At 42.0% G+C, this 25,562-nt stretch overlaps 1 long non-coding RNA gene across 1 annotated transcript in view; it reads right to left on the minus strand.

Annotated features, from left to right (window-relative positions):
* Window positions 1–1,134: 1,134 nt before the first annotated feature.
* The window catches only part of LOC135310572 (uncharacterized), a 28,594-nt gene continuing 4,166 nt past the window's right edge, over window positions 1,135–25,562 (minus strand). The window contains exons 2-3 of the long non-coding RNA XR_010370671.1: window positions 15,669–15,756; window positions 1,135–2,285 (exon numbers count right to left, since the gene is read on the minus strand). This is a non-coding gene — a long non-coding RNA (uncharacterized LOC135310572). The remainder of the gene's footprint in view (window positions 2,286–15,668; window positions 15,757–25,562) is intronic.

Here is a 25,562-nt window from a genome sequence, read left to right on the forward strand (position 1 = left end):
CCCTGAGTTAGTGAAATTACATGTCTGTCAACAAGTAGAAAGTCTGCCTCTGCATTCAGAATACAGAGGGCCATTTTTTCTATGTTGGTAAATGAGGCAGCATGATACACAGCCCCTCAGTAGGACGAGACAAATTGCTAAATGCATACCTCAACTACAGCTCCTAACTGATATGCAAATGCTTGGGACTTTGGAAGACACTGGATATTTTTAAATTTCTGTTGCCAGAGGGTATTAGAATTTATATCCTTCTTAGTATAATGGAAGCAAAGTTAGTTTGAGAGATGGACTTCACTCAAATCATTCCAAAAACTCAGGAGACTACCAAGCATTTTGTTATCTGTTATCTGAAGCCTTGTACTGACAGGCTGCACTCAGTTTCTTTTTAATAACATATCTGTAGGTGGCATACAGTATAAATAAAAGTAGCCTCAATTAACCCACTTTAGAAATTATCTTGAAACTTTCCATATTGTTCCCAAATTGCCTGAATATGCATTATATATATGCTAAGTAGAGATGTAGTGCAATAAGTAATTTGAGTATTTCATAAGGTACATGTAAGTTGATGTTTAATTTAGTTTCTCCTTGTCACACAAACTAAAAATGCATTTATTTTATTTAGAGATAATCTCTGCTAACCAGGTAAGTCAGCTGAAATTGGTCATTTATTTTTAAAGTAAATCCAGTGCTCCTTCTGTGCCTGATTATTCTTTATGTATACAGATATAATTATGCATATGTGTGTGAATGAAACTGTAACTGCATTTTCCTGTGATTGTGAGCTTTAAAATTCTGTCATCTATATTTTTCTTCTGTGATGCCACTTCAGGGACATTTTATGCTTTCAATAAACATTGCATTGAGGTTTTTATAAAAAATACTGCTTCTTTAAACCAAGATAGAACAGATGGAAACTTCATTGCTTAAACAAATGGCTACAATTTTTTTCAGGGCACAAAATAATATCATGAACATGACTGAGAGCTTAGGAATCTTGCAGAAGCATTTAATCTTTGCTGGCAAGAGGGTTGTATTACAAATTTTGTTCAAGAAATATTTGACAGAAATCCCTTTGTCCCTTTCCTTTGTCTTTTTTTCTTTTTCTTCCCCCCCCCCCCCCCCCACCCCGGCTTTGAAGCAAAGCACTGGCATTCCTGATTCCAATGACCTTTTGGATTAATTTGTTATGAGAGAGATTTTGCATGACAATACATTTTCTTGTTAGCTGTTGAAATTTCAGTGCAGGCACAACAATCTAGACCATGTCAACAGACCTCACATTACTCAGTTACCAACTCTTGCAATTTAATCTGACGAAAAAGTGCTGTGAAGGAGTCTGTGATATGAACTGCCAAACAAATGTTGCATTTTTGTAGCATTTTTTGTCCTTGAAAGGATGCATAGAACTAATTCTTGGCTATCCTAAATGAGGCAGAAGCAGGACTATCATTTTCCCATAATGTACATTAATGTAAATCGCAACACATTCTCTGAGTCACAGTCTTTATTGATCTTGGTTCAGAACATGCTTATATCTTTGTGTGCAAGACAGAGAACAATCCTATGCTTTTACAGCTGTTTTAATTTAAACTCCACTGATAAAACACATCTATAATAAGGTCTGTTGGAGGAGTTCCCAACCCTGACAGTTATCTATAAATGAATGGGAGTCATATACTTGTGCTTGTTTGGAAAAGTATGTACAATAACATAAAGCAGATAACAGAAGTCACATCTGCTGGAGGATGCTTGTGAAACATATAGACAAAGGTGAGCCTTTGTTATGACTCTCTTATTCTGGCAACGCAGTCATGGTGCTACTAATACAGGCAAGAATAATGTATGAAGTTTAGTTAGAAAACAAATTTCTGGAAAGCAACCTTAATGAAACTAATTACCTATGGCCCAATCTCTAAGCTGGTCTTTCAAGCACTGTACATATTAACTTGATTTTGGCAAAGGTTCAGCCTTGCATTCCTTGCACTCACAAAACATCCACTAAAGGTCTGCACAGTTCACATTGTCGTGGCATTGCTTCAGCATCTGCAAGCAACTGGAACAGAGATGAGTCCTTAGCATCATTCATGTATAGCAGATTGCCCTGGTGAGACTAAACCTTACACACCAAAGATTTTTTCCCTCTGTTAATTAGTTTTGAAGGTGAGGAGGGCAACATGGCAGCTAAATATACCATCTGTACTTGGATTCTTCTTGCTTCTTAGAACTGACAAAGCCAAGACGACCATGCAGTTCCTCATCTGTGCTTATAAACCAGGATCTCACTGCAAAGCAATACCAGAAAAAGATGACTCTGCCTGCAAGCATTTACACATTTGCACAGAAGACAACAGGAAGGCACAAAGGAAAAAGGGAGTACAGAGTAACAGGACAGCGTGGGTGTGCATGGTGGGGAGTAGTCGTAATATGGTTGAAGTCTAGTTAAAGTCAAAGGTGTGGGTTTTGTAAGCATCTCTACAGGGTTTGGAGGAGGGACTGGAAGAAAGATAATGAGGCAGCTGTGTTCAGAGAGAGCTGCTTACATGCATGAAAGGCAAAAAGGAAGAAAAAAATAAGTAAGCTTATTTGGAAACATAACCAGTGGATAAGGGAGGCTGGTAGCATAAACTGACTGGCAATGAGAATTTGACCTCCCAGCATTGACAGGATAAGGGAAAGACTGTAATTGTGAGGAAAAGTTACTGATCTTTAATCGGGTAGTTGTAAATCCTTGGAAGGGCTATTTAGCCAAATATCAGACTATCATTACAATCATAGAATCATTAAGGTTGGAAAAGACCCTTAAGATCATCAAGTCCAATCATCAACCCAACACTACCATGTCTCCTGAACCAAGCCCTGAAGTGCCAGGTCTACACATTTTTTTGAACACCTCAGGGGTGTGGAGGTGTTCCACTCCATCACCTCTCTGGGCAGCCTGTTCCAATGCCTAATCACTCTTGCCGTAAAGAAATTTTTCCTAATATCCAATCTAAACCTCCCCTGATGCAGCTTGAAGCCGTTTCCTCTCATTCTACTGCTAGTGACTTGGGAGAAGAGACCAAGTCACAGAGACCAAGCAGAGGTTGGTCAGGCAGGACCTGCCTTTCATGAAGCCATGCTGGCTGGGCCTGATTCCCTGGTTGTCCTGCACATGCTTGTTAACCTCACTCAAGATGAACTGCTCCATAACCTTTCCCAGCATTATGCATGAATAGCAGGACAATGAAGACTGCACTATGCATAGCATCTTCAAAGGTGTCTCTGAGCATTCCTGTAAAATGTCATAGAATCATAGAATCGTAGATTGTTTAGGTTGGAAAAGACATTCAGAGGTCATCTAATCCAACCCCCCTGCAGTGAGCAGGCACATCTTCAACTAGATCAGGTTTAAAACCGTTACCCCTTGTCCTTTCACAACAGGCCTTGCTAAAGAGGTTGCCCCATCTTTCTTATAAGCCCCCTTCAAGTACTGGAAGGCCACAATAAGGTCTCCCCTGCGCCTTCTCTTCTCCAGGCTAAAAAACCCCAACTCTCTCAGCCTGTCCTCATAGGAGAGGTGCTACAGCCCTTGGATCATTTTTGTAGGCCTCCTCTGGTCCCACTCCAACAGGTCCATGTGCTTTCTGTTTTGGGGACTCCAGCTCTGAACACATTAGTCCAGGTGGGGCCTCACAAAAGCAGAGCAGAGGGGCAGAATCACCTCCCTCGACCTGCTGGCCACACTTCTTTTGATGCAGCCCAGGATATGGTTGGCCTTCTGGGCTGCAAGCACACATTGCTGGCTCATGCCCAGCTTTTCATCCACCAGTATCCCCAAGTCCTTCTCAGCAGGGCTGCTCTCAATCTCTTCATCCCCCAGCCTGTACTGATACTAGTGGTTGGCCTGACCCAGCTGCAGGACCTTGCACTTGGCCTTGTCGAACCTCATGAGGTTCTCACAGGCCCACCTCTCCAGTTTGTCCAGGTCCCTCTGGATGACATCCTGTCCTTCTGGTGTGTCTGCTACACCACTCAGCTTGTTGTCATCTGCAAACTTGCTGAGGGTGCAGTCGATCCCACTATGTCATTGATGAAGATATTAAATAATACTGGTCCCAGTATGGACCCCTGAGGGACACCACTTGTCACCAGCCTCCATCTAGACATCAAGCCATTGACCACTACCCTCTGGATGTGACCATCCATCCAATTTCTTATCCACTAAACAGTCCACTCATCAAATCTGTATCTCTCCAATTCAGAGAGAAGGATGTCCCACAGTAATAATTTTCATTAACAGTTATATTGACACTAGTTTTTCTTGAACTCAGGGAGGACCTATTTCCAGCCGTGGTTTGTCTGATGGCTTACTGAATAATCCTGAGTACAATAATTCTCTGCTTTTTGCCTCAATTTCCCTTAGTCCGTACAAAGAGAATAATACTACTATCTTCACTTGTAGAGCATTTTGAGAATAGATGAAAAGCACTATGTAAGATGTAGGCTCATCATTAGCAGCTTTATCCACACATCACAATTGTATTCACACATAAGAGGAATGTCATAGAGGATGAGTTTGTTTCTCATCTATTTAAAAATCTCAAAGTGCAGTACAGAAAGGAAAGCTTATATTGTAGTTTTGCCACCAAAAAAAAAAAAAAGGAAAGAAAAAAAATAAAAAGAAAAAGAGAGAAGTCTTATTCTAGCTTATGTACTTATTTCCTGAAATGTAGCCAGCCTTCATACTAAACTATCTGGTTTACCAGAGCCAAGTCTCAGTCATTCAAAAAATCTTCAGTAGTCAATGTTCTAGTGAAAACCTCACTTACATCCTGAGATGTTGTCATTTTCTATTTCTTACCTATCAAAATTTCCTGCCACCTCAAGACCAGACTCTCCATTGTCTGTGTGCACAGTTTTAAGTCAATAAGGCATTTTGGATTGTCTAAGTTGTATGACTGAGGCCTTATGGGATAAACATTTATCCCTCCAAAATCTAAACAAATTAATTGCTCTGACAAACAGACTGCTTGAAATGGCATGCCAAAGAGCGTATAAAAGTGGATGATATATTCATTCTCTTTAGTCTGCAGCCTGCATGAGAGAGCACTGGAAACGGAACCAGCAGTCGTGTGTGTAGGTGGTGATGACAGAAGGGATAGAAAGGTGACCAAAAAAAGCCCCAATTTTTCATGTTTTTAATTTAAATAACAATTCAAATTACGGCTTTAGGGAATATTCACAATACAGCCTATAATTTGTGAAAAATACTAAATATTTCTCAGGGAGAATTATGGGGTTTATCCAAGATCAAGGAAGTCAATGAAAGGACAAATGGGTGGTTTCTTTGCCCAACGGCAAAAAAAGTCAGAGCTTTCATACTCTTCAAACAAACCATTTCAAGAACAACAACAAAAAATATCGAGAGACTTCAAATTCTGTGCAGAGGGTAAAGAAAGTAATATAATCAAATCCCAAAACCAGATCATCTGGTTAAAAAAAATAAAAAGAAATTTTCATTACATTTGTACAAAAGCTTGTCAATACCACAGTTATATGACCTTCAGGGCCTAACTAGTATTCCCACATTACCTGCCGCATGTGGATATATCGACTGACTCAACACTAGCACAAAGTCTTCTTCACACTGCAAACATCCTCATTACTCCCTAAACCCATTCTCCTGCAGAAACAGGACAAAAATATAAATTTTAGTCCTTAAGAAAGGATTACTTAGGAAAGCCAAAAGCCCACTACATCTCTACAGCATGGAAGTGTACTCACAGCTTTATCTTGCTACCTATCACCATAGGTAACACCTACAAACACTTTCTACCTAAAAGAAACAACAGTGATCCTCAGGGCATTTCTGACTGTTCTCCTTGCGTTAAGTCAAATGGGTGTTGTTGGGAGACCTTCTTTAGGAAGAGAGGCGGATGGTGACTGCCAACTGCGGTAAGAATTCTTTCATTCATTGTGAAATGCGAAGGACTACTTTTGGTCCCTTCTTCTTTTCCACCATTGCATACAAAATGCTGGAAGCACAATGAGTTGCTTCACTGGAGCAAAGAATGGAGGCAAGCTTGGGACCTTTGCTTAGGATAACCATCACTTTTTTGGGAGGTAGAGGGCAGGTAGGAATATTCCAGTGTTCACCTTATTATTAAATACCAATCAGTGCATTTTCTTTGTAGGATTAGAAATCCTGAATATAATGTTTTTCATTTTATGTTGCATTTGTAATAATCCCCTGCATCATTCATCAGCAAGAACAGGACTTGGGTTCATCAAAGAAGGGAGTAAATAATAACAATTAATCTGTCCAGTGTTACTTAATAATAGCATGAACTACTCCAAGAAGCCAGGAGTAATCACCACTAAGTGTATTATACAGCAGCCGAGGAAAACTGATTTATAAACCCAGCTGTCAGGCTGCAATCTAATGGTGACTGCATCATGTTGTGGAAAGCTGTAGTAATTTTGGAAATGACCCCACTGAATACTCTGGAAAACAGCCTGCTGTTATCAGTAGCTACATCTACAATCCTCTAACTCACCCTCAAGAGCTGCCCCCCAACCCTGGCTGATGCTCTTCATTTCTGCTTTACACACGCACTCCAAATGAAATGTCCTTGGGGATGTCAGTTCTTCTGTAAGATTTTGGCTGCTGTCATTTTGCTGCACAGAAACCATATCTGCCACAGATTCTCTGATAACTATCACTTTCTTTGATCCAGATCTATAGAAAATGGCATCTTTTGGCATCCCACCTAACATGGCATAGCAACAACCACACTGGACTGGTCCAGTCCAGGTAAAACCAGTTTTGGATCCCTGAGGTGCAGTAGAAATGCCACACTGTCCCTGGTGTACAGTAGGAGTAAACTCTTTCTCTAGAGCAAGACTATCATACAAAGTCCAGCAAAGAGTCAACAGTGTCACTTGGAAATTAGCCATGCTACACCCTTAGATGACATGACATTACCTTTAGACGCTTCCCCTCTGCCTTTGCCTGTCCCTCTCACTGGTTTTATCTCCCATCCTTCCCTCCAGGTTCTCTTCTCCCGGCAGCTCCCTTTGTGGACAATAGTCTGAAGGTGCAGTCACCTTTGTGCTAGGTGACAATCTGGCTTCTTTGGCCAGCTGATTGTCCCTGCGTATTACTGGCTGCTGTCACTGGTAGCAGCTCTTCTTTGGCGTCATGGTCACTTTGCCTTAGCACCTTCCTCAACTCTCCTTAAATGGGCTGGGGATTCTCCTACCTGGGGTGTCACTCTGCCCCTGGCAGGGCAGTCTATGCATGGCAAGAACGTGCAGCTGCACAAGCATGACCACCCACATTTTCTTTACCATCTTTTGGCACACTTCTAGATCTGAATGCACTTTCTTTGGAGAAAGCCTATATGTCTGCCAGAGAAATGACAGGTGTGTATCTGCATGCCTGCCCAGACAGAGCCTTCAAGGCCAGAACACTCTGAACACATGTATATGGCTCCTGGAGGTCAGCAGGACTTAGTGCTAACTGTATTCTTGGAAGCATACGTACACAGAGACATGCTACCCTGTGTACCTTGTCTACTGGCAAGAACCAAGGTCTGATAGCTGAGCCTGGGTTAGGAGAGGCCTTTTGGGTAGCAGCACTTTCCCATCAGCTTCAGGGCAGAAGAACCACTTCAGCCTCTTCACACAGCAGTCTGTTGGCTGGCCTAGGCCATCCATGCTTCTGTCTGACCTACCTTTCACAGTAAGTAGTGTCCTGACAGTACATGGCTTGGCCTCCTAGTAAGAGAGGTCATGTATAGTTATAGACTCAGCTGTAGACTCCTTGTAGAGGGTCTCCAGAAGATGAGTGTCTAAATCAGATTGGCTGGCCATAAGGGGCATTTGGTCACTTTTGAAAGGCATGATTGTAACCTTGTAGGCTCATCAAGGTGCAAATCAGTGCATTTCTTTAACGGTCATGGATGTGCAGGCTACAACTAATATGTCATCCTTCCAGAGCAGTCAGGTCTTCAGTGGCACAGCTGGCATCTCTCCTGAATGCTGGGAGTCAGTATATGACAGTACATTAATGGTACAAACTGCGGCTTTTGTAGAGCCACAAAATACAATTTGGCATGATGTCCTGGTTAGGTGGACTGCGAAATCCACAAGCATCTGTCTGGGAGCTCCTTGTCAGAAAGCCAGGCCAAGCACACTTAGGGTGAACACGACAGCTGAGCATCTGAACAGAAGTTTGGAGGGTACTCCTGTGGCTAACCAGCATGAGCAGTTGGCAAACCTGACATTGTCACTACAAAATAATGTTGATGCTTTCCTTTTGAAGGTGGTATTACAAAGAACTAATGAAGGACTACGGTGCCATTTTTGATGCCTAAAAATAGGTAAAGCATAGATCTCTCTACCTTATGGAGACAGAATATACAGAAAGACAGTGCAGTCATTGCAATGTGATTCATCTGTGGTAATAAGGAACAGAATAACATACTTTTCAGACAACCCATCCTAATTGCTGCTGTTCTCAAACAAAAGCAAACTTTCTTAGGTCTAATTCAGGAAGAAGGAAGTTTCTTGATTTCTGCTGCATCATCAGGAAGGTTTTTTTAAGATGTATCAATCTGAATAGACAACATGATATCTTTCACTGTGGCTGTTTTGCAAAAGTCTTATTGGCTATTTCACCTAAGTAAGTTTTGGTTCTTCCTTCAGTTGTTTCCTGTTAATGGTGCCTTTAGCCCCAGTTCAAACCCAGTTTTTCTCCACTGGAATATCTCTTTGTGCTGAAGTCCGTGCTAAGACAGCAGCGTATAGTATATTGGCAGGAAGGCGGGAGACCTCACTTCCATTCCTACTTCTGCCAGTAACCAGCTATATGACCCAAAACACAGCTCCCAAATTCTCTCGCACATTCAGTCTTTAATGAAAAGTTTACAATGTTAGAGATAGTTTTTTTCTCTAGTATTTGCAAGCTTTTTACATACTACTAACATAATACAATTTAAAATAGGGTTAAAGGTTGTCCGTCCTCAGCATCCTCCTTTTTCCATGCTAATCAAGAGATACCATATACATTCAAATCCCCCCATTTTCTATATGTAATTTCTTTTATCAGGATATGCGTTGCATATGCCTATTGACATTACCTATGTTTTATCAATTGCTCCCTCATGTGGGGATCTGTTAATATTATGAATAGTTACTATAAAGCTTTTTTTTACATAATGCACACCAAATCAAGAGTTTGCTGGCTGAGGATCCAGTTTGCATACAAATATGTGAATAATCGGGTCTCATTAATGTAACTGCTTATTCCCCTCAAGCAGCAGAAGAGATGCTTTGCTGTACTCGTCTGTCTGGGGTCTGCAAGCCAAGCAGCAACTGGGGTATTTATGTCATGACATACTGTATTTGGGGCCACAGTGCCTGCTGCTGAGTTTACAAATGGATGTTTTCTGTAGATGTGGCATCAAATTGTGGGTGTTGCAGTGAAAGTTCTGGGCCTTGTCACTCCCATCACATGCATGTATCTGATAATGAACAATAGCTGCTATGACTTTTTGTATTCCAGGCTTGTTATCTCAGTATATATGAGAGAGCTTGTCAAATTTCAAAGAAAAGAAAATGCCACAACTGTAACACTTGCTGAAAGCTATCGCAGCATGTCTCACAAGCAGGTGGGATAAAACAGATAGGTGGAATGGCAGGCCAGGAGACCAGTATAATTTAGTCATTATTCTGATCAGTATTGCTCTGTGTCTCCCGAATCAAGTCCTCCCAGCGTCACCTCTGATTGCTAGCACAGACCCACCCTGTGTCGTACCCCTGTTATCATAAGCAAGCAAAAATGGGCTAATCTTGCCAATGCTGATGTCCCTGAAGGTTTATTAGTTCCCCTTCTGCAGCCCTAAGACTCTAACTTCAAAAGATTTGGCTTCAGTCTCGCCTAATGGATCAAAACATCAGGCATATACCTGCTTTGAATCAAAATAGGTGATATGAGTGATTTAAACTATACTGAGAAAAGGCCATTTACATGCTTGCTTTTTAATCCTTTCAAAATGCCTTTAGATGTAGAATTTTTTTTAATCACTAGGTAAATCTCTAACTGGTAGACTCAGTCCCTTTGGGGTTTTACTTTTCCATAAGTGATATTTATTTACAGATTTGGCAAAAATTAACAAAGGCCCTTTATGTACAGCTTCATCCTATTGCATGAAACATCAGCTTTAATAAGCTGAGTCTGGTGAGAGATTAGATAAGAAAACCCTGAGTATTGAGCTGAACTCCCACGAGTATAGAAAAAATACAAAATTTTGGCTTATAGTCAAGGTTACTGAGAGGAGACTGCATCCTATAACAAGACTATATTGGGTAGAGCAATATTTCTATACCTCTCAATGTCTTTTATGCACTGGCATAAAATCAGTAACTTATATATTGCTAATTTCTATGTATTACTTTATATATAAAGACATAAAATAAACTACAGATTGTGATTATATTAGGTAGCCTTGATTCTGCTCTTTGTGTATGTTTTTTTTTTTAAAAAAAAAAACAGATCTATATTCTTTCCACCTGGCAAAATGTGTTATATTGACACACTGCATGGGACATTTCAGGTTTACTTATGTGATGGACAGCTTGTATGAAAATTTCTCTCATAGACCCAATCTGTACCTTTTATTGCTCAAGTAGGAAGAATACTCAGAATTACCTTTGAGTATCATACCTTCTTTTAAAGTCAGATTGATGGCTTCTCTTTTTTTCATTCACCTTTGCCTTTTTTTCAGTAATGCATAAAATCCTGGAATAAAATCTCCTGTGTGTAATGCATAGCTAGTTTTATTTTTTTAGTCCAAACCCTAGCAATTCAAAGCCAAGTAAACACCAGCAGGCTGCATTCACTTACACTATGCATGTTGATGCTAATTGCAGTTCCCTAAGCATTTTACATTGTTTGCACAAAATAGCATTGCTCTGCCTTCAAACAGTCAGTTCAATGACAGCTGGAATGAGTTTATCTCACACTGCTTAGTGTCAGGTGCATTCTTACAGCTTTCCTGTCTCCTTTTGAGGGCTAATTAAGGCATTCTTCTCTCTTGTTTAATATTTACATTTAAACAGCTGCATCTCATTTGGATATAATGCAAAGATGGCACCTGGCTTTCTTTCCCTGAGTTAATTCTGGGAGCATTTTTTCCTCCCCCTCCCTTTACTAAAGATCCAAAGTGGTTATTTTTGTGCTTATGTAGGGAAATGAACCGAAGCGGCTGTAAATGGAAAGAGCTGCTACTCATTCACAAACAGGGTGTGTCTTCCCAGGATCCTTTACAGCTAGTCTCCTTAGGATACCCGGGATGAGAGCAGAATGCAAAGCAGAGTCCTTCAGGCTTTCATCAGGGTGCTGCCTTTGTCCGGCCTGGTGCTCTCAGGGGCTTGTTCATTGTTCTAGTCCTTTTCGCATTTTGGGTTGTTTGTCTACCCCCTCCCCCCAGCTTGAACAAAGAGTGTACAGGGAAAACAAAAAAGAAAAAAAGCCTAAACATCATGGCACTAGGAGGGCATGGCAAATGTATACATAGCAATTCTGTAAAGCCTTTTATATGTTAGCAGGAAGGGGTGCAGAGGTGCATCCCACTCTGCCTTCAGAGGCCCACAAAGGCCCAAGTTCTCCAGGGAGAACGTCGATTTACAGAGGCATGGACAGGACTGCAGCCCAGCCTTAACGCACTAAGCATTTTGGAAGATTCAGCAATACCGTCTATAACAATCTTGGCACAAGGTAAAAGCCTGTCAGATGTACCACCTTTTGTTGTTCTTTATACATTTGCAGACTCCATCTTCAACTAGGTCACTTCTTAAAATTGTAAAAACAATGACATAATCTTCACAAGAAACTTTGGAAGACCCAAGGGCAAAGATATAGCTCCACACATTTCTGTTTGACAAATACCATAATCTTTGCTCAATTTTTTATGGGTTTTTTTTTTTTTTTTTTGGTCAGTAAAGAACTACTAGGTACAGTATTAACTCTGTGTTTTAAAGCAATAGTGCACTAGGCTGTGATAATCCAGATAGTCAATAATAATGGTATAAATACTTGTGAGAGAATTACTGAAAAAGGAAAAGTGATCATAAGTTTAAAGACCGCATGTTTATTGATACAAGTTAATAATGTCATTTTCTTACTTCTGTGCAACTGAGTTTCATTTCTCAAAAGGAAGGGGGCGGGGGGGAAGCCTCTACTTCTTGGAAATCATTACAATGGGAAGTAAGCGACCTCAGAAGCCATGTCCCATCTGTCCTGCCAGGGGTTGGCAGGACTGCAGTGCTGCCCCTGCAGCTTTCCCTACTTGAAGACCCAGAGTAACTGAGGGCAGCAACAGACCATGTCTCTGGCTGCAAACCAACCACTGGAGGGCAACGAGGCACACAATTTGCCAAGGATACTTCATAGATACTTGAAGATAAGAGAGAAGCTTTGGAGGCTCAGTGTTATTCCTGGGGATTATTTCTCTCCCTGCCAGGAAGGGATCTGCAGCTTTGCCCGCCTCTGTTTTATCCTAGGCCTATCTCTGGCCTTCATCCTGGCCCTGGAGGAACCAGAACTGAAGCCCCCTTTCTATCCTTCTCCTATTCCCACACTTCTCATCCTAATCCCCCCTCCTGCTTCATCAACCCTAATTCTCCTGCCCCACGAGGGGAGACCTTATTGCTCTCTACAACTACCTGAAAGGAGGTTGTAGTGAGGTGGGTGTTGGTCTCTTCTCCCAAGTCACTAGCAATAGAATGAGAGGAAAGGCTTCGAGCTGCATCAGGGGAGGTTTAGACTGGATATTAGGAAAAATTTCTTTACGGCAAGAGTGATTAGGCATTGGAACAGGCTGCCCAGAGAGGTGGTGGAGTGGAACACCTCCACACTCCTGGAGGTGTTCAAAAAAATGTGTAGACCTGGCACTTCAGGGCTTGGTTTAGGAGATGTGGTAGTGTTGGGTTGACGATTGGACTTGATGATCCTAGAGGTCTTTTCCAACCTTAATGATTCTATGATTCTGTGATCGTCCCTTGGAAAGTCTCTTTTCCCAGCCTACCACCTTCCCCTCCATGGCTTCACTTTACCGGTCCAGTCCTTCCTTTCTTTATTTACCCTTTATTTATTTATCCTTTCTTTATTTATCTACAGGCTGCTTGCACTGGTATGAACTTCCTAACCACACCTTATTCCTAATTTCAGTAAAATAACTTCTCCTTTATTGCTTGCAAGAGACCAGTTTGGAGAGCTTTAAGAGACTGTCTGCACAGGGACTCAAACAGGACCGGATCTGTAACAACAAAAACTAGAGCTAAAAGAGGAAGCCCTGCCTGAATAACACTCAGTATAGGACTGTACACAGGACAGGACTTTTCAGAAGACTTGATTGCAAAGCTATAGCAAGTCTCAGCATGTGTAAATTGCACTTTTTCCCAAAAGGCTTGAAACTGGGCAGGTTTTCAAAACTGACAAATGGCACATCTGGTTTGGAGGCCAGACCCTCCAATACAAATTTCAAGTCTATGTATGAAATTATGGGACACCAGAGCTCCTAAAGAGAAAGAGCTCTAAGGGAGCATCCAACTGACTGCATATGAATGTCTTTATCTGAGCTTGCAGTCACTGAACAATGAAAATACTACAGAGAAATAGACACTTCTAAGGCTACTAAAATAGTCCAGGCACTAATTATAAAGGTGTCCTAGGAGGATTATCTTACATACAAACCTCTAGAGTATAGATATCTAAAATTAGGTGAAACTGATATCAATATTCAACCTGAGCAACCTCCTTTCCAACCTCCTACTCAAAAACACCCAATAGATATTTCCTGAACCATTCTATGCAGACCAATGTGAGCCCTGCATATAAAACATTGCCAAAGAATTTTATATGGAAAGTGCTAGGCAATCCTAAGAATATAGTCTGTTTCTTACTACACAGAATTTTATTAGTCATCCTTTCACCTGAAAACACCAACTTTTCATGTTACAGCAGAATTACACTGTCTCTGAAGAATAGGACTGCACTGAAGAGTCTTCTGGTTCTTGTAACCCATTCTGCATATTCAAGTTCGCTGTTTCCTCAAATATATGAATGATGTAACCACAGGGGAGTTATCTGCATTGTTCATTATGTAAAAACTGAAGCTTTTTAAACAACCTATCCTCGCACAAAGGCTTATGACCAACTCAAACAGAACCGCAAAGTTTGGAACAAGGAGTTGGTGTCATTGTCAGCTTTAACCATGAGAAAAAGTGAAGAATAGCTGAGGTTGTTGTCATTTTGTTCGGGTTTTAATAGATTTTTTTTCCACTGGAAAAGTTGGCTCCTTCATAACCTAAACTTGCCTCAGGAACATATTGATTTTAACAAGCAAGTATCAAAAGACAGTCTTTAAATCTCTCAGTTTAATTCAAGTGATGTTAAAGTGCTTCATGGAGAGTAACTGAATAATTTTATTGAATTTGAGTAATTGCATTCAATAAATGTTTCTCTGAGAATGTAAAAGCGTTTTACTTGGATTTGTAAATTTTGTTCCACTTCAACTTCTGAATTACAGTTTTCATACTGTGGCTGTGCTTTACATTTTCATCTATGCAGGTTGGCTGACATCTTTCACTGTTAGTTCCTCTTTTTGTTGATAATAATGTTTCTTGACCTGTTATCTCTTTCAGAAACAGTTCAGCCTCCATCAAGGCTGAAACTGGGGGAAATAATACATTATTTGATCCATGTTAAAAAATCATGGTGACATTTTCTTTGAGCAGGAGTAAAGCTGTTCTGTGGGGCAAGAGCTTACAACCCAAAGAAAATAAAAAAAAAAACTTCTAAAAATTGTTTTTCACACACACTAAAAGACATATTCTTCAACCTATTTCAGCTCCTGATGCTGTCTGAACCCTACATCCTCTCCCCACACAGTAAAGTTCATTCCTCTTACCAACCATGGGGCACAGGGATGTTAGTGACATAACCACAGAGCTGCAGAGCATATTCAGTTCCAGAAAGGGATGGGCACTGAGCTTGAGAGGTATCTTGTCCTCCCTGTGATTGTCTTTCAGGCACACAGGTTATACAGAGGGAGAAGCAGGTTTTGAATACAGAACAGAAAAAACAAGATGAAGAAAAAGGAAACAAGCAGAAGGATATTCAAGTGTGAAGACAAGCAGTGGCTTGGACTTGGGTAGGAAAGAAACTACTAATAGGAGTTACACGGGAGGAAATTGAGCAGAAAGAGAGGAAGTGCAAATATTTAATATGAGAACCAGTAGAGTCATTCTACAGCTAGCAGCTGATGAAAATAACAGGATATATGTGTGGTAGTGGGGAGATAGGGCTAAAAATCTCTGACAGTTCATCCTTTCTAATAAAATATATGGGCAAATGGTCAGAGAACACCAAGGAGGTTAATTAAAGCTGCAGGAGAAACAAGGGAGCAGATGAAGAGGATATGGTGGAGGAAGACAATTATAGAGCTGGGACTATGTGAATGGAAGAAGATACTAAGGTCAGTGATAACACTGACAGAGCAACCTGGGAGGAAGATGAAGGTTTCTTAAGACAGGAGACCTATTCTGGGATTAAGAGTTTCTGTGGGGGTGTACATGGTGGCCTGTAAGGATGGTAGATAGTGTGGAGTCAAGTCCCTTACCTGAAGTCACGTGCTGGGTTCTGATTGTCCTGCAGCAAAAATGACACAACAGAGAAAAGGTGGTTCCAAAGAAAATGACTTTCAGGAACTGAGAAAAAATGAAAAATAAATATGACTGTTTATTTCACTGTAAGATAAAGAGAAGATAAATAAGAAGGTGCAAAATATACATGCAAACTAATGAGGAGCAGTCAGGTGGTAAATTGAACACTCCTGTGTACTTTCTCCATTACTTTGTTGTAACAGGGGGACATCTGGGGAAACAGAAATGCAGCAGATGTAAAACCAGTAAAAGGAAATGTGTTTTTCCTGCTTGGCCTATAGAACATCTTCTCATGAGGCAGCAACACAGCCAGGAGCTCAGCATGACTCAAAAAGGGATTGAACATTTTCATGGATGAGACCATGCAAAGTTACAGGCTTATAAACTGTGAAAAAATCTAAAAATTTGGAAAGGATGGAAGCCCCCTGCCTCAGGATATTTACCAGATTTTAAATGAAACAATGAGAAAGAAACTTATTCCTCAGAAACAGCTTGTGAGATTTCCAGCCTCCTATAACTCAAGGCTACTTTATCATATAATAACATTAAATTACTCTTCTCTCTTTTTGGCATCTGCCTATATTTATTGTCAATAATTATACAATCTTTTTTGCAGGCTGTCCCTCATATGCACATTTCTGGCTATGTTTGGACAATTTTTATGATATGCTGGTCACTGACCAACAACTGCTGTCTAGATGGATGTCTACAGGGTCTAATGACCCCTGGTGACTCCTGATAGAGACAGGCCTTAAACACACCATTCAAATCTGGCTTGTACCCAAAGTTAGAATGCTATTGTTAGCACTCTGGAATATGTGTTAATCATGCTTTAGTTCTATGTCTGCTCTCTCTCTGACTTAAATTAGGACTGGAGACCTCATGCTGGGGGCAGACTGTTACACAGCCATCTGCTGCAGTGGGTGCCTCTGCCTTACTCTGGGGAAAGCTTAACACTGCTGCAGACAGCACATTGGCCTAGCAGGCTCCATGTTGGTATCCATATGGCAACATATGGCCAAATTCACAGTAGGAATCAATATTTGAGGACTACCACAAGAAAACATTATTGTAGATAACCCAGTCTTTCTAAACATGAACTTTCAGGGGCTCAGATTCAGCAAAGAATTAAATAATGTGAGCTCTAGGGACTGTATATGCTTGAACACTTTATTAAATCAATGTCTTTCATTCCAGCTCTCCCACCTCTATTTCCAGCTGCCACTTACAAGCCATAATGAAAGACGAATATTCCTCTCCCCTGAAAACAAGCCAGCCAGTGTTTCAAAATGATATATGGCCTCTTCAGTGTATGGCAGTGCAGGCTCTTCTGTTGAGTTAGAGACAGTACATTTCACCCAAGTCCCAGAGGGGTGCCTACGTTGGTGCTTGGGTTTAGAGAAAGAGTGAGATTCTGAAGCAAATTTCCTATTACCTCTATTTGCTGTTCTTTGATTTGCACCACCGAGTGGTCTCAGTGTGCATGACCTGGATTCCTTCTGGATGAAACTAAACTGGAAGATGTACTCCTGAGAGTGTACTTAATGCACTCCAGCTGTAAAGGGCACTCAGGTCATGGGACCAGTTTAGTCCGAATATAAAACCTCTGAAATGTGCGTATTGAGGATGTCAGGCCCTAAACATCAACTGTTACTTCTATAGATCTTATTTGTTCACATCACTTAATAATATAGACATAGCAAAAGTCACCAAATGACCCGGATGAGCATAAGAAAAATGACTACATAAAAACTATTGCCCTGTTGCTTTTTCAGATGCAATGTTCCTAGGAGCTCAGGCAAAATTACCACATTACTGACAGTCTATTTTTCTTCAGAGGTACCAAGACATTTATCAACATGATATCTAATCACTGTAAAAAAGGAAAAAAATGATAGTCATCTAAAACTGTGGGCACTATTTTAAACATTTAGTTATTCTTTTTCTTTCTTATTTCCTCCTTTTTTTAAAACTTGAAAACACTTGTACTTATGATTGCTATCAGCACTCCCTTAGCAGGTAGTTACGTGCCTAAGTACTATATAGGATCCTTAATTTTGGTACAGTGCTTGGGGGATGCAAAACATTATGTGGCTGCTAAGTATTATTAAGCTGAAGAGAAGGCTGATTAATGAGGAGGGCATTCTGCCTTTTAGCTCTGGGATGGAAGGGGCTGTATTACCTTTTCATATAGAAACCTTGTAGGGAAATCCTGGTTTTGTGAACACCATAAGCTCCTACTAATTTGTTTGCAAAAGGCCACTGGAACTAAAACACCTTCCCTGTTCATCTTTAAGTGACTATATAGGTTACAATAAGATGTGGATGTAGATGGATGGCATAGTACTTTGTAAAACAAACAGAAGTAGAAGTACTGATTCTGTGGAAGATAGAGGGGGGCCTTGACTTGGCCTTATTTCAGTATTGATGACAAAATTTTTATTATCAGTCTTTCTTAAATTCCGATTCCTGTATGCTCTAATTTATTAAGAACATACTCTAATGTTCATGGTTGTAAAGAGAATTAGTTTGAAAGACTTAATATATAAGTAGCAAATAAGAAAAAGAAACAAAACAAATATTTCCTTTAAAATTTTCTGTGACAATAATAGAATCATGGAATAGGTTGTGCTGGAGAGAACCCTCAAGAACATCTAGTCTGACTCCCTGACATGCTTCCACTAGACTAGGTTGCTCAAAGCCATAGCCACATCCAACCTGGCCTTGAACACTTCCAGGGAGGGGGCATCCACAACTTCTCTGGAAGCAACATGCTGCAGTACCTCACCAATCCCAGCATCAACAATATCTTCCTTTTGTCCAATCTAAATCTACCCTCTTTCAGTGTAAAGCCATTACCCCTTGTCCTATCACTACACACTCTTGTAAAAAGTCCCTCTCCAGCTTTCTTGTAGGCCCCATTCAGATATGGAAGGCTGCTATAAGGCTTCCCCAGAGCCTTCTCTTCTCCAGGATGAACAACCCCAACTCTCTCAGCCTGTCTTCTTCATAGGAGAGGTGCTATAGTCCTCTGAATGTTTTTGTGGCCCTCCCCTAGACTTGTTCTAACAGGTCCCTGTCCTCCTTATGTTGGGGGCCCCAGAGCTGAACACTGTACTCCAGGTGGGGTCTCAAAGAGAGTGGAGCAGAGAGGCAGAATCCCTTCTCTCGACCTGCTGGCCATGCTTCTTTTGATGCAGCCCAGGATACAGCTGGCTTTCTGGACTGAAAGTGCACATTGCAGGCTCATGTTGAGCTCCTCATCAACCAACATCCCCAAGTCATCCTCCTCAGGGCTGCTCTCAACCCATTCTCTGCCCAGCCTGTATTTGTCCTTGGGATTGCCCTGACCCATGTGCAGGACCTTGCCCATGGCCTTGTTGAACTTCATGAGGTTCACACGGGCCCACCTCTCAAGCCTGTCAGGGTCCTTCTGGTTGGCATCCCTTCCCTCAAGCGTGTTCACCACACCACACGGCTTGCTGTCGTTGGCAAACTTGCTGAGGGTGCGCTCAGTCCCACTGTCCATGTTGCCAACAAAGATGTTAAACAGCACTGGTCCCAGTAACAAACCCTAAGGAAAGCCACTGGTCACTGGTCTCCGCTTGGACATTGAGCTGTTGACGGCAACTTTTTGAGTGTGACCATCCAGCCAATTCCTTATCCTTCGAGTGGTCCATCTGCCCAATCCATGTCTCTCCAATTTAGAGACAAGGATGTCATGTGGGACAGTGTCAAATGCTTTCCACAAGGCCAGGTAGATGATGTCAGTTGCTCTTCCCTTATCCACCAATGCTGGAACCCCACTGTAGAAGGCCACCGAGTTTGTCAGGCACAATTTGCCCTTAGGGAAGCTGTGTTGGCTGTCACTAATCCCCTCCTTATTTTCCATGTGTCTAAGCATAGTTTCCAGGAGGATCTGCTCCGTGATCTTGGTGGGCACAGAGGTGAGACTGACTGGCATGTAGTTCCCCAGCTCTTCCTTTTTTCCCTTTTATTTTTCCCCTTTTCCAGTCAGTGGGAACTTCACCAGACTGCCACGACTTCTCAAATATGATGGATAGTGGCTTAGCAACCTAATCCGCCGGTTTCCTCAGGACCCTCAAATGCATCTTTTCAGGTCCCATGGACCTGTGCACATTCAGGTTCCTTAGATGGTCTCAGACCTGATCTTCTAGTGGGGGGGCTCTTCATTCTCACAGTCCCTGCCTTTGCCTTCTGTGATTTGGGCAGTATGGCTTGAGCACTCATGGATGAAGACTGAGGCAAAAACATCACTGAGTACCTCAGCCTTCTCCATATCCTAGGTAATCAGGTCTCCTGTTTCCTTCCTGAGGGGGGCCACATCTTCCCTGGTCTTCTTTTTATCACCAATGTACCTAGAGAAGCTTTTCTTCTTGCCCTTGACATCCCTGGCCAGATTTCATTCTGTCAGGGCCTCAGCTTTCCTAACCTGATCCCTGGCTGCTTGGACAATTTCTTTGTGTTCCTCCCAGGAACGTGTGTGCCTCCCAGGCTTCCTTTTTGTCTCTGAGTTTGTGCAGGAGCTCCTTGTTCATCCATGCAGGCCTCCTGCGATTTTGCCTGACTTCCTCTTTGTTGGGATTCACCGTTCCTGAGCATGGAGGAGGTGATCCTTGAATGTTAACCAGCTTTCCTGGGCCCTTCCTCCCTCCAGGGCTTTATCCCATGGTATTCTACCAAGCAGATCCCTGAAGAGGCCAAAGTCTGCTCTCCTGAAGTCCAGGCTAGTGAGCTTGCTGTGCGCCCTCCTCAGTGCCTTAAGGATCTTGAAGTCCACCATTTCACCATCGCTGCAGCCAAGGCTGCCCTTGAACTTCACATTCCCCACCAGCCCCTCCTTGATAGTGAGAACAAGGTCCAGCATAGCACCCCTCCTCATTGGCTCCACTGTCACTTGGAGAAGGAAGTTATTATCAACACATTCCAGGGACCTTCCAGAATGCTTATGGCGTGCTGTGTTGCCCCTCCAACAGATTTCAGGGTGGTTGAAGTCCCCCATGAGGACCAGTGATTGTGAACATGAGGCTGCTCTGCTCTGTCTATAGGGGGCCTCATCCACTCGGCCTTCCTTGTTGGGTGGCCTGTAGCAGACCCCCACTATAATGTCACCTGTCCCTGCCTTCTCTTCAGTCCTCACCCAAAAGCATTTGGTCAGCTCATCATCCATCCCCAGGCAGAGCTCCGTGCACTCTAGCTGGTCAGTGACATAGAGGGTGACTCCTCCTCCTCCTCTCCCCTGCCTGTCCTTCCCAAAGGGCCTCTATCCTCCCATTCCAACACTCCAGTCATAGGAGCCATCCCACCACATCTCTGTGATGCCAATAAGATCATAGCCCTGCAGGCGTGCACATGTCTCTAACTCCTCTTGTTTACTCTCCATGCTACGTGCATTTGCATAGAGGCATTTAAGTTGGGCCCCAATGAAGCTGACTTACCAGCTGGAGTGGGTGGAATTCCTTTGTGCTGCTCCCCAGGTGCTCTCCTGCTGACCTGCAATCCCTCTCCAGGCTCTGGGCATCTATTGCTGGCACTGGCATCAAACTGGTAGGAGTGGGATGGATCAAGGTTCTCCTCCCATGGAAACTGTGGTTTAAAGCCCTCTTCACCAGTTTGGCAAGTCTATGACTGAAAATTTTCTTCCCCTTCTCTGTCAGTTGGACCCCGTCAGCCCGTTGTAGACCAGGTTTCTGAAAGCGAGTCCCACGGTTAACGTAGCTGAGCCCTTGGCTGTGGCACCAGTCCTGTAACCGTTTGTTGATTCGCCAGGTTCAACTGGTCCTTTCAAAGCCCTCCCTTTTGACCAGGAGGACTGATGAAAAAAACACCTGTGCTCAGGAGTCCCTTGCCGCTGCTCCCAGGGCTCTGCAATGCTTCTTGATACTCCTCAAGCTGCTCCTGGCTGTATCAGTGATGCCCATGTGCAACTACAGCAGGGGATGACAGTCAGTGGACTGTATGAGGCTTGGTAGTCTCTTGGTGACCCCGCTGATAGGAACCCCTTGTAAGCAGCACACCTCTCCAGAGGGTGCATCAGGTCAGCAAGTGGGTGCCTCTCTACCTGTCAGAATCACCTACTACTATCACCTGTCACCTTTTCTTAGTTGTGCGGGTTGTTACACGGGGAGCAGATTGGGCTGCCTTACTCAGCTCCAGCACCTCTCCTGCTGTTAGAGGTTTTGCCTTTTCAGTCTGCAGAGTGGTGAAGTGGTTCTGCAAGAGCACCTCAGGTTTCACTGCTAAGAGAGGATTGAATTGTCTCACGTTGATCTGATCTGACTTCATCCAAATGGGGATGTTTAAAGTCTGTTGTCAAGTTGTCCTTTAAATTTATCTTGGATGGGCTAAATATAGTGAGTTTATGATGATTATCACTGAAAAAAAAAGCCTCACTGGAATTACACTCCAGGTTATTCATGGACCCCTTGATCAAAAGCATCCCCTTGGATTTCTTGGTCACAAAATGGACCCTGGGCTGTCCATGCCTCCTTGCTTCATACAGAGTAGCAATACCAGACTCATACTCCTGTTCAGTCATACCTTCCCTACTCATGTTAACTCCCTCAGCCATAACATCACACTGACTGCTTCTTTATCAGCTGAAGTCTTTTTCCAGGCTATTGCTTTCCACAGCACAGTCTCCCATACCACAAGCACAATCTGTGCTTCTTACAGATGCCTGATCTAGCACCAAATTGTTACAAGTTTTCTAGACCAATAAAAGTTTCCAAGCAAAAGCTTTTATATCTTCTAGAAGAAGATATAATTCTGTGACTATTTAATAGGTATTAATTTTGAAGTGGAATTTAATTTGCTTTTCCTTAAAAAAGTTCCGTACGAGCTCTGCCCTAAAACTTTTTATTGTTACTGTAGAAATTAGCTTGAAAGCAGAGAATTTGTGGTAATGTCCCTCTAATGCTGCCAAGAAATATATCCTTAAATAAACACAGGTTTCATTCCAAAGGTTGCTTTGGGACCTCAGAGAGTCTTGAGTCAGATTTTCCATATTACTAACACTCAGGCTGTTCCAGGGGTGCAAAGCTTGGATGCTGCTAGGCAGCCCAAGGACTAAGTCATAAAGTTTGCATTTTTCAATTGGACCAGTTTTATATCACTTCCCACAATCACTGTCTATCAGACAGGCCTCCTATCTGCCACAATGCTGGTATGTTTTTTGTATCATAGTTGATATGCTTTTTCAAGAGTCTCATTACATAACACAGCTTCTGATTTTGCAGGCTTGATAAAACTTGCTATTGTGTTCTACAAATGGCTTTTTCTGGCAGCAGCTGCTATCAGTTCTTACCAGTGCTGGCATTCAATTAGGCAATGGGAAAAAACATTTCCCGTCACCCACATTAACACAGCAAGGTATTACAGCAGTGGGAACTTATTTTTGGCCTTCCAAGTGATAATATAGAGAAATATCAGCAATTTTTCTTGGGCATTAATTGAATTGATCTAGTTCTGATTACCAGGATCTTCAGACAGCTTCTCCAATGTGTGGAGGATATAATTATTCCCAGAAAAAACAGCACTGTAAATCTGAAGTAAAATAAGCATTGGTATGTACTAAATATTCTTGTAATTCATAACCCTGTAGGTCTCTCTCTTTATATTGCAGAAAAGCAAACAAAAACATCAGAGGCATGAGCAGAAAGAACACCTAAGGAATAGGGCTGTATCTGGCAGACAAATGTACACCATGTAGCCCCATATGCTTCTCTTTGAAGCCTAAAGATGAGAGAGGAATTAAGAGCGTTGTAAGGAGAGCCAGAACAAGGACACTGGGGCACCTCACAAGGCTTCAGCAAAGGACAGATGGTTAAAAGAGGTTCCAGATTATCTCCTGCTTGACAAAGACAGGAGTGTTTTGTAAAGGCAGCATCTAATGCTGCATAGCTGGGGATAAAAGAACAGCAAGTATCATTACCACAAGTAGCAACTCAGCAGCTTTCTCATATGCATGCCCAAACCTTTAATCACTATTCAGACTCTACATACATACATCTTAATGGGAACTCTGCCAAGTATAAACTGTTAGATTAACTGCTATAAATTCTTGAAAAGTTAGAGCAAATGGTCTGTGCAGGAATGGTAATGCACAAACAATACCAATAACATTTGCATTGTTGGCTGAGCCAGAAAAGCCATGAGCAAGAAAACAATAGGGAAGCCACTTAATCAAGACATTTGCTTCCTCAATACCCTCACTGTTGCATGGGGTATTTTCTGAGATGCTCCTGCTGTGTTACCTACTAAAATAAACCTACTGTAAAAGTCCTGGGCACAATATCAGGACTGAAAAGGAAGAGGTTCTTGAACTTGTCAGAATTTGATTAGACAGCCAAAATTATTTCTGTTTCATGGTTTAACAGCATGTTACTGATATTCTTTCTATGGTAGGGCTTATATAAACTGTCACAGCATCTCTGAATTCATTAGTGTACTCTGTAGTGCAGAAGTGACTACCATTGCCAACTCACAGACTTCAATCAAAACCTTAGGTGTCTGAGATACACACCTCTCCAAGGCCTGGGAGGAAGAGATATCTGGTAGTACTTTACAAGTGGACAATGACAACTGCTTCTCAAACTCTTAAATCTCTGTTGCAGAATAAGAACAGGGTGAACATTCAGCTGAGAACCCATTAACATCCACCTCATCACATCTTCTAGCCTGCTGCGTCCCAGAGTTGGAGATTCATGTTTTCTCCCACGCCAATGGGAGCCCTAACCTCCTCCTATGCCATACGTGACTTGAAATCCTAACTTAGCGAGCCTACAAAAAGACAAACAAAACAATGTTCCTATTTTAGGAGCTTCCTGATAAGTCTAAAACAAATTATGCCGATATTAAATTCACTACTAACAATAAATGATTACCAAAGGGACTAGGATCCCACAGCATCTATAAAATACCAATAATTCAAGCTGCTGTGAGCCCACTCTTTTCTGTGCTCTCGTATGCCAGATTACAGTGATCAACAGCAAAGAGAACATTGATTTCCTGAAGTATGTGTAGGGAGAATCTTCCCATGGCAGGCTAATTCTAGGAATCTCACCTCCCTTTATAATTAGTGAAAGCTAATAAACACATTTAGGAGTAATTAGTAGGATTTAGACAACTAGTTTAGGCTTGGTGAATTGCACTTTAGAGGTAGCTATTTCTATCTACTGACTATAAAGGGGATCTAGCATGACTAGCTGAGATGTTAACAGATGCATTTAAGGCATCTGAAGTTAGGTGAGATAAATCCCTCTTAGAAATCCAGTTTCTTGCCTGCTTTATTTGTTCCAACATGTATGACCTTGCATTTGACTGTATTAAAACACACTGGTCTGATAGGCCCAACACACCAAGCTGTGTGAAGCTCTGGGGTGGTCCAGCCAACCTGCCATTATCATTTATTTAGTTTCACTGGTTTCTGAATCACTGTGTATAATGACTATACAGATCCGTGTAGAAGAGTACTGGAAATGTTCCCATTTGGTGATGACTCCTCACGATTTGCATGAAGATGTAATATTGCTTCTCCTGTTGATCCCAGCCAAGAAGTGAGCTTCCTCCCCTGCCCTATGTCAGGAATATAGACACCATTCTTGGCAGCTGTTCTCCTTAGGAGTGTTTCATTAACAAGATTATTATTCAAGGACTTCTCTTTTCAAGACCTTTCATAAGAAGTAGCAAAATGGGACCTCTAGGAGTTATTGCAGTCCCATCACAATTACCACAACCCCATCTCATCAAGTAACAAGACAAAACGATCTCGCTAGTGTAAGCAACTATTATATTACTTCTAAATAGTTTTTAATGGTTTTCAAACATAT

The sequence above is a fragment of the Phalacrocorax carbo genome, chromosome 1 (genome assembly GCF_963921805.1).
Source record: "Phalacrocorax carbo chromosome 1, bPhaCar2.1, whole genome shotgun sequence".
Lineage (NCBI taxonomy): Eukaryota > Metazoa > Chordata > Aves > Suliformes > Phalacrocoracidae > Phalacrocorax > Phalacrocorax carbo.